This window comes from Pseudorasbora parva, chromosome 6, assembly GCF_024679245.1.
Source record: "Pseudorasbora parva isolate DD20220531a chromosome 6, ASM2467924v1, whole genome shotgun sequence".
NCBI classification, from domain to species: domain Eukaryota; kingdom Metazoa; phylum Chordata; class Actinopteri; order Cypriniformes; family Gobionidae; genus Pseudorasbora; species Pseudorasbora parva.
Genome location: NC_090177.1, coordinates 40,348,815 through 40,359,189, shown reverse-complemented (window position 1 = coordinate 40,359,189; position 10,375 = coordinate 40,348,815).

Genomic DNA, 10,375 nt, shown 5'->3' with positions numbered 1-10,375 from the left:
CCTGTTTGGAGGGCCTGCATTGGTGGCATGGCTCAAGGGCCAGCCACGATGACGTGTTGGTTCAGCCAGAGAGAGAAGAGAGAGGAGAGGAAGAGGGCATCCGAGCACCTCTTTTAAGGTCTGGGAGTAGTCCCACCCTCTGGGGTTAGACTTAACCAATGAGAGTGTTGGGATTTCCCGGCGGGAAATTCCTCAGCAGATTTATGGCTGTTTGTTTGAAAGTTCGACTCAGTGGGTCTCTGAGTCTTCATACTATAATTAATGCAACAAACACACATTGCATTTTCTGAATAAGTGATATACATGGAAGTGTAAGTCGTGAAGTGAGCATTAATTTGATAGGAGACATGACATATATGAGGTTATCTGAACTGGTACTTTGTTAAGACACAGACAAAAAGATGCAAAATACCATACAGAAGAAACATTTTACAAAACAGTTATGTGTTTACATATAATGTCCTGGGGTGCATGTTCATCTATAGATGGTTTGTCTATAATTTGAGGCAAAAGCTCTGTGTCTTAAGCTCTTTGTGTCTGAAACTTCATGTGGCCAAATTCCTTTCGGGGCCATAAAAACACCTTATCAGATGGTTTCCAGGGTGACTGAAGAATCTCCCTCTGTTGTGTTGGGGGAAGGTCTGCCATCAGCACAACTTTCAAAGCATATTTGTTAAATGTAACTGGCGATTGTGTGTTTGATTCGCCTGAGTCGCTACACCTTCCTGCCATCAAATGTGTCCTCCGAAGGCAGCATTTTCCAGGTTTCGGACACAGCCTATAATAACGTATATAAAGTATAATGACGTTTTCAGGAAATCCTTAATGTGAAGCTAGAGCTGTGTGTGTGTGTGTGTTGAATAAAAAGGAGATATAAATGCTTTGATTAAACATGAAGAAAATACACACATGATATATGGTGTATTTGAGTTCCCTTTCGGGGAACTCGAGCTACATAGAAATGCTGTGAGAACGCCTCTGCGTTAATGAGTCGTGAAGCGCCTGTAGAACCATTCCATCGAAAAAAAAGATTGATCGTCGGCGTGATGACGTCATCGACCGGAAGCTATAAAGCGTCCGTGAAAACAAACAGGAACTAGCTTCTGAGCCTTCAGCAAGCGATCTGTGTGAACCTGTCTGTCTATTTGGTGTTTTTGTCTGTCTATTGCAAGAGTTTTTCCACCCTTTTGTTAAATATTCCATATATATATTAACAAAAAAAGAGAAAATAAAATAGATAGAAAATGGCGAGCGATAGCAGCAATTTCAGGAAGTGTGTTCATCCATGCCCACGCTACATCACGGGTGGGGATACACACTCTCTCTGTGTTGCCTGCTTGGGAGCGCAGCATGCCCAGGCAGCCCTTGAGGGGGCTGCTTGCGAGCATTGTGAGAAGTTACCACTGAGAACGCTGCGCTCCCGCCGGGCACTCTTTGAGGAGGGTGCCTCGGCTCGTGTTCCCCGCGGCTCTGGTCCCGCTGCCGCCGAGGCGGAGCGGAGGCTGCAGTCGTGGGGATCACAATTGGATGTTGCAGAGGGGTTAGAGACGGGCGCTGCCTTATCTCTGCCCTCACCTGCACCATCCAGCGGCTCTTCTCGGGGCATGGAACCACGCATGGCGGTTTCTTCCCCCCTGATAGAGTCGCCGGTGCTTCAAATGTCCAGCTCTGAGGAGGTGGACGTTGAAAGCATCGAGACTGAAGACTCGCCACTTCAGTCCCCTGCATGCGAGGAGCTCGTTGAGGTTCTGAGGTTCTCGAGCCAGCCGAGAGATATGAGGCAGGAAGAAAGCGTACAAGCAAATTAGATGAGAGATTTCTGCCTTCTCGCGCCTCAGAGCCTCAGCGACGGGGCTTGCCGTTCTTTCACGACTTGCACACTGAGGTGGCAAGGTCGTGGAAGAGACCGGCATCATATCGTGTTTTCAGCCCACAGACTTCGGTCTATAGTAAGATCGCTGGGCTGAAACAGTATGGTTATGGGGCGATGCCAAAGGTCGAGGAGACGCTCGCGAGCCATCTCTCGCCTTCCTCGGCATTGTCCCTTAAAGCCCCGACTTTGCCCACCAAACCTTTAAAAACAACGTCGGCGCTGGTGGGCAAAGCGTACTCGGCAGCGGGTCAGGCGGCTGCATGCCTGCACACGATGGCAATCGTGCAGGCGTACCAGGCTGACCTGCTGAGGGATCTGGATAGTAGTGTCGTGGGGGGAGATATTATTACAGAGCTGCGTTCCTCCGCTGATCTAGCTCTCCGGGCCACCAAGGAGACGGCCAGATGTGTGGGCCGCTCTATGGCAGCTTTGGTGGCCACGGAGAGGCATCTCTGGTTAAACCCCACAGACATCAAGGAGAGGGAGAAAGCCTTTCTGCTCGATGCGCCGCTTTCTCCTGGAGGCCTCTTCGGTGACGCAGTCCATACTGTCACCGAGAGGTTCCAGGAGTCGAAAAAGCAAGCTGCGGCGCTCAAGCAGTTCCTCCCTCTCCGGGTCCAGGTCCCTGGGGCTGCTGCTGACATCAAGCAGCCCAAACCGAGTACGAGCGCCTCGCACAGGGCAAAGCAAAAACAGAGCGTCGCCACCCGAACTCCCCCTCAGCGCGGGGACAAGGGGCGGCGCTCTCAGACGAGGCCTTCGAGGGGCAGGGCTGATCTGAGGGTGGTTCCCCCCGTAGGGAAACGGTGTTTACCCCTGCCAACGGTACCTGTTTCCCTGCGGCACCCTCTGGGGGCCGCGCTGCCAACCCCGCCGCAATGCCGGGCCGCAGTCGGTCTCCGCGGGCCACCCGAGGGTGGTCTGCGCCCCCCTCGGGGGGCCCCCGAGCAGTCAAGTCAGTTGTTCCCTGCCGGTCCGCCGCTTCAGGGCACTGTGCTTGTTGCTCAAAGTACACCAGAGGCCAGCCTCGAGAGGCTGGTTCCCTTAGTAGATTTTCTAGACGAGTGGAAACGTCTATCGAACATATCTCGTTGGGTCCTGCAGATAATCGAAAGGGGGTACGCCATTCAATTCAAAAGGCGGCCACCTCCTTTCAGCGGTGTCCTACCTACAGAGGTGGGCCCGGAGCAGGCTCTGGTAATGGCACAGGAAGTAGAGACACTCCTGCAAAAAGGGGCTATAGAAAGGGTTCCTCCTCCCAGCAGGGAGTCTGGGTTTTACAGCCGTTACTTCATCGTGCCAAAGAAGGATGGGGGCTTACGCCCGATATTAGATCTGCGTCTATTAAATCGCTCAGTGGCCAAGCTCAAGTTCAAGATGCTCACACTCAGACAGATTGTGTCGCAGATCAAACTGGAGGATTGGTTTGTCACCATAGACCTCAAAGATGCGTATTTTCATGTCTCCATCCTTCCACATCACAGGAAGTTCCTCAGGTTTGCCTTCGGGGGAGAGGCATACCAATATCGAGTACTTCCTTTCGGTCTAGCACTGTCACCCCGCACATTCACCAAGTGTGTGGATGCAGCTCTGGCGCCGTTGTGTCTGCAGGGCATCCGCATACTGAATTATATCGACGACTGGCTGATTCTAGCGAATACAGAGCAGATGGCGGTTCAGCATCGAGATGCTGTTCTCGCGCACATGTCGAAGTTGGGGTTGAGGCTGAACGCCAAGAAGAGTGTGCTTTCTCCGGCTCAGAGAACCACTTTTCTAGGTGTGAACTGGGATACGGTAATTATGCGGGCGCAATTATCGCCAACACGCATAGCATCGATCCTGGCAGCAGTCAAAGAGCAGAAGCTAGACCGGGCCGTCACTGTGAAACAGTTCCAGAAACTGTTAGGTCTCATGGCAGCAGCGTCCAACGTAATACCTCTTGGCCTACTGTACATGAGGCCACTGCAGTGGTGGCTCAAAACAAAGGGGTTCTCCCCGAGGGGAAATCCTCTCCGCACGATCAAAGTCACGCGGCGATGCCTACGTGCTCTGGTCATGTGGAAAAACCCGGGGTTTCTATCTCAGGGTCCCGTGTTAGGGGCTCATGTTCGTCGCGTAACGCTAACGACAGATGCCTCTCTCGCGGGCTGGGGGGCGACCATGTGTGGTCGCTCATCCCAGGGTCTATGGCAGGAACATCAGCGGCACTGGCACATAAATCGGCTAGAGATGCTCGCAGTGTTTCTTGCATTGAAACAGTTTCTGCCCGACCTCAGGGGCCACCATGTGTTAGTCAGGTCAGACAACACATCGGTGGTCGCCTATATAAATCATCAGGGGGGTCTGAGGTCCCGTCCGCTGGACAAATTGGCGCATCGGATCCTCCTGTGGGCCCAAGGGAAATTGCTGTCAATCAGGGCAGTATATATCCCAGGGGTCCTGAATCAGGAAGCAGACAGCCTGTCGAGGCAGGGACCGAGGCCCGGGGAATGGAGACTCCACCCAGAGGTGGTGGAGCTCCAATGGAAGGTATATGGGAAGGCAGAGATAGATCTTTTTGCTTCGGCGGAGAATTCCCACTGCCCGCAGTGGTTTCGAGCAGATATTCAGATAATAATAATCATTAGTGCGACGGACTCGAGGAATCGGCGGCATTGAGGGAAAGCTCTAAAGAGGGAGAGAAATAAAGCAAAATTACTGACCTCAGGGCTTCAATCAGGTCAGTTTCAGTATAAACCACTAAACTAGTGTACTTAAAAAGTGTACTTTCATAAACTAAAAAAATTACTAGTTGTATTAAATGATGTTTTTATTAAACAAGGTTCGGGACGAGCTCGTTCAGATAATTGACACAGGTGGAGAGTAGCCTACAGCTAATCAACAAAAGAGGTGTATATATAGGCCTACCCAGCCGTCTTATACCTCCATTTTGTTGACAGTTTATCAGCATCCCTCCACCTTCTCCACATTTTGCTCTCTTTTAGTTCTAAACCACTGGGTTCAGGCCAAAGTCCGAGCTTGAGGCCCTCCCGTGGACAGCACGCCAAATACGCATTTAAATTTACTCTCTATAAATTATAAGTGTGAACTCGTGAAAATGCTAAAATAATATACTTATAAGTTCACTAGTAGTACAGATGCAGTACAAATGAGAAACCTTGTTCACTTAAAGTTGAGTAGGCTACTGTTACAATTATAGTACACATAAACGTATACTTTTATATACTAAAAGGCGGCAAATTTAGTCCCAAGCAGTATTGAAATAGTACACTCACAAGTTTACTACTAGTACACATTGATATTAGTATACTTACTACATAAAGTATACTCAAAATATACTTGAACATTAAATATTCTTCATGAAATTAACTTGATGTAAACTTCTTTTTCGCAAGGGTTATGGCTGTCCAGAATCACAATTCCCCACTCCTTGTTTTAAACCAGGGGTGAAGAACTCAGTTCCTGGGGTCCGTTGTTTGTACCTCGCTTCATATATCTGAGATTATGATTTAACAGATGCGGGATTTTCGATTCTGAAAGGGCAGATATATCACTAATCGAAACCATGATCAGCAATGCAAAGATTGGCTGACGGCAATACAGCAACGTAATAACATCATAACATTAAAAAAAAAAAATCACACACCTGACAAAAAAACAAAAAAAAAGAAGATTTTTTGCACATTTATAAGGAAACAGGAAATAAAATGTACGGTTTGTCGGAGTCACCATTATGGAGATCAGTGTTTGCTTTAGTGGGGCTCTTGACTTTATAACATTAGTCTTTGTCATCTTTAACACTTCTTCAGAGTTACTTTTAACACTCTTGAGTGTGGAGCCAAATAAACTCTAAGGAGAGTTAATTTAAAGCTACACTGTGTAACTTTTTTAGTTTATTCTTAGCTAAAATCACTTAGTTCTTTCAAAAATATATGTGCTCATTAATGTATATTTACTTCTTTCAAGTAATAATGCATTCTCGTAATTTTATAGTATACCATTGAAAATGCATAAGTGTTAGGGGTTCGGATGGCGGTGGCCATGTTGCTCCTCCATCTTGAAAGTACATTTGCCAAAGAGGGACATACCCGTAAATTCAAGCTTCGCTTTTCGCGTTTTTACACTCGATGGCACCGTGTCGCATGTGAAGAGGAGGATTGCTTGAGGCTGCTATATGATGATGGAGGATCACTCTTAAGCCCCTTTCTAAATGCACGTCGGACCCGCAATATTCCCGGAACATTGCCGGGTCACCTTCTGTGTGAAAGCAACCACGTCCCGGAATTGATTACCAAATTCGACCCGGGTCGGGGACCTAGTAACATTGCGGGATATGTATCAGAGTCGCCAAGGAAGTGGAAAAGAGAATTAAGACGGCAACGCAACAGGCAAATCAACAAGACAAAAGTAAATGTTGGAGTGGCCTTTCCAAGATGGAAAGAGCTCATGAGGAGCAACGATTTTAAAAAGAACGCCGACGTTGCCTGCTTTCTTCTCGACAGGTAATATTAATTCAGCCTATTTGTGTATATTGGAAGTTTTATTGTTGCTTGGCTAATTATATCATGGTGTGCTGTGCATAACACTAGAACGACGTCTAGGATAGTTTTCCTCGCGTCAATGATGAAAAAGTATTGTTTACCTTATAACATAAATCCGTGTTCTATGACGGATAACATGAGATTAATATTTGAATTGCATTATAATTTGTTTGCCTTACGCTAGTGGTGTCATATAATATACAGAATAACAATAGCACTGATAAAAAAAGTTCCTTTACTAAGAATAGCTTGCATTCGTCTGGAACCCGATAGCTGATGTTAGCAATGAAATGGTAAAAAATAACGAAAACCTAAAACTATTATTCATTTTACATAGATTAATTTGATCATAGATCATTTGGCAAATTAAATAACTGCAAATTGTAATAGTTTTCAAAAGTAACCTCATCACTTGAAGCAACACTCACCGAAGGGGTCGAACTGGAAGCCATGACTAAATCGGCCACCGTAGGAGTTGAAACGAAATCGAAATTAAGAGGAACAGAAACTATTATTCACTGGATGGTCATATACCGTTTCACCACTAGATGGGGGAAAATATCACACAGTGTAGCTTTAACACTGGAGTTTTTGCTGTGTACTTTGTACAGACCATACATTTTTTATTTCAATTTTGTGATGAGAAGGGATTTAGTTTTACCTGTGAAGCAGATTTGTTACGTGACAGCCTTAATTAAAGTTTCTTAAAGGTCAAATACATTTAACTTTTAATTTTTAAGTTATCTGCATAAGCCACTCCCATAATAGCTGTCACCTTTCAAATGAATTCACGACAGGGTTGGGTCGAAACTCTATAGGGCCGTGGCCGTCCAGGAGCTGAGTTGCACCCCTGCTTTAGACTGATCTAATCATAACAGCTCATATAACCTGCTTCTGCAGTTTCCATATCTCTTTGTGTGCAGGTAGAATTTGGTGTGCGAAGGTTGAGTTTACTTACTACAAAACGGTAGTGTTTTGGGTGGACCAAATCTCTTGCTACATTCACCAACAGACCAAAAGTTGCCATTTCAGAGAGAGAACAGCCCATAATTCACGGTAAGATTGTTTAATGTTCTTATAGGATATCTAATGTTTTCATGTGAATTATATACAGTGATCAGATCACCTGTAGTCACTTGCAGGACGTACAGAAGACATTACAATAATAATTCACTAAACTATTTTATTAGCTCATATTAGTAAAAATATTCTACCAAGACTAATTCACCACTGGATCCCTCAAGATTTTCCTATGGGGTTCTATAATGGGGTTACTTAATTTATGGGTAAAATAAACATAATTTGACGAACTATCAGGGATAAGCAATTGATAATCAGTCTTATTTTTCAGAATCAGACCAATCTACCTTTTCCCATCTTGTAGAAAAAAGAAATGGATGGCTAACTTGTAAAACTAGCCTAACCAGATTACGCAACTGGCCCAGCTCTCTGGAGGATTGTAGGTCAGTCTAGTGAGTACACATGGCTACGCCATAAATGTTTCCATCTCTGTGGTTATGATGCATTTACAATTCAAATTTTAAAAAATTGTCATATGTTCTCTGAATTCATCTATGGACTTTTGTTATAGAGTAGTTCCTGTTTTCTGTCTCATGTGCCTTTTTTCCGCCTTAATTGTCTTTCCCAGGTGTATATCCTGTGTTATACATAGCAGAGTTCGGAGCAAGTCACACGTAATTAAGTCAAAAGTAAGTCTCAAGTCCCTACCATCAAGACTCAAGCAAGTCTCAAGTCACAGTGCACACAAACCAAACAAGTCAAGTTAAGTCAAGTAACGATAACAGAAACAGAGTTTATTGGCCTCAAATTTCCCTCAGAAATGATGAAGATTCATAACTATACATTTTAGGGGTGTGAACCTACACTGGTCTCATGGTTCGGTTCGATTACGATTATCATGTCATCGATTTAGTTCAATTCGATATTAGATGCACTGCATTCAGGGATTCTGCCCAAAAGCCTGGAGAGCGCGGCCCCTTTAACCGGGAGATTCAGTGCATACACGAAGCATTTTACGAGAGGGAATGCTTCGAACTGAGCTGCAGCGATCATGTTCAACGCATTATCTGTCACAAGCACTACATCTTCATCTGATAGCTGCATTCATCCATGACATGAGATCATAGAACTGCAGATGAGCTCCCGTGAGAGGCTCTCGTTTGCAGCACGTGACAAAATCTTCTAGTCCTCGCTAATGTATTGTGCCGTTATTGTCACATGCGGCTTTTTGGCTAAGCTGGGTCCACATTGGCACTGACAGGTGTTAACAGCTCAGGATGAAAACGGCTGACATGGTTTCTCAAGTTAGTGGTATACCCCCTGCATATTTTATTTGTCGTGACATGATTTACACACAGCGTGTCCTCTCCAGGTTGTGTTTACCAGGTTGTTCATAAACCATTTTTTCAATCAGATGATCCAACAGTGTTCGTATTGCAATTGCAACCTGCCTGACAGACATTTCTGGCTGGATGAAGGACCATCAAGATTTCACGACAGAAGATTCACTGTCTTAATGAGTCATAGAAGCATTCATTCAACTTATTTGTTCACAATGGCTGATTCATTTTGGAACAAAATGACTGGGTCACTGAATCACTGAACTGATTTATGAACACCATTGTGTTAAACAGTGGCATTTTGCCTCAACCCCTGATAATGTCTGTATTATCAATTTAAAAGTAATGTGTTACTTGTTACTTGAAAAAGTAATCTGATTATGTAACTCGAGTTACTTGTAATGCGTTACCCCCAACACTGGGTCTCCTGTCTCACTATACTATTATCCTTTCAGCCTGAGCATCAGAGGGAGCTCATGCACAAAAACAGGAGTTATGATGTAATTTATGACATTTGCTGATGCCAAATATGGATATCAGGAAGTCTGGTATTAACAAATGCACAGGGAAGAGACATAAGTATTGACAATTAAATATGAAACAAATACATTCACAGTTATTATCATATATATGATTTGTCATTTTTCAAACGGTCTCTAATTAGAATAATGTGTATATTTATACAAGTGAGTTGAAAATATTAGATTTTTGGAAACGCGGCTTAAATACTTGAGTAAGGGAGTGGTCACTGTTGTGCTCTACTGGAAACAAGAAACTGATTTATAATAACATAACAAATGGTTTTCTTTTGCAGGTAGTGCCTGAATTATTTCTAGGTTTTACTAATTATATCACTAGAATGAAACGGAGAACAACATCTCCAGTATTCAGCTGTGTGTCTATGAAGAGTAGTGACTCCATTTGTCACCCTCCTAATCTCAGTAATGGAATAGTGCCTTCTGACAATGTGTGAGTATTAACATGAAGATATCATTTTGTTCTGGGATTTAAATACTGCTGTACTGAGAAGAAAGAAACTATAAAACCTTACTGTTGATCTTAAAATTAAGCTTTGTCCTCATTATGGTTGAATCTGAGGAACGGAACCCAGTCATTTTGATCACAAGATCTCTAATTTATTATTAGCTGTAGCCTATGTGTTCTCCATTCCTCCGTTCCTCTACTCTCTCCCTTGCCCATCCTCCCTCTGTCCCTCTATCTGCTGTCTTCTTCTCTTCTCATCTGGGGCAGTACACCCAATTTGGATGTTATATACTACTAACAGAGAAACTCATTAGGAAGAGATTTCTTTAGAAGGTGAAGAAACATGCGTCCTGTGTTTAAAATAGTATGTATACATCATGCTTACATGTGGCACAATCTACTTCCCACATAAAGAATACTGTACATCAGTCGACGTGTATATCATAGAACAAATGCATTAGCGGAAAACATGCTAAATGTACACACATTCCTGTACCAAATATAGCTCATCCAATGTCTCTCCTCGGGACACTTATACAGACACAGCCTGACTTCACAAAATACATTATACAAATAATTAATAACATTAATAAATAATAATAATGAATATAACATTA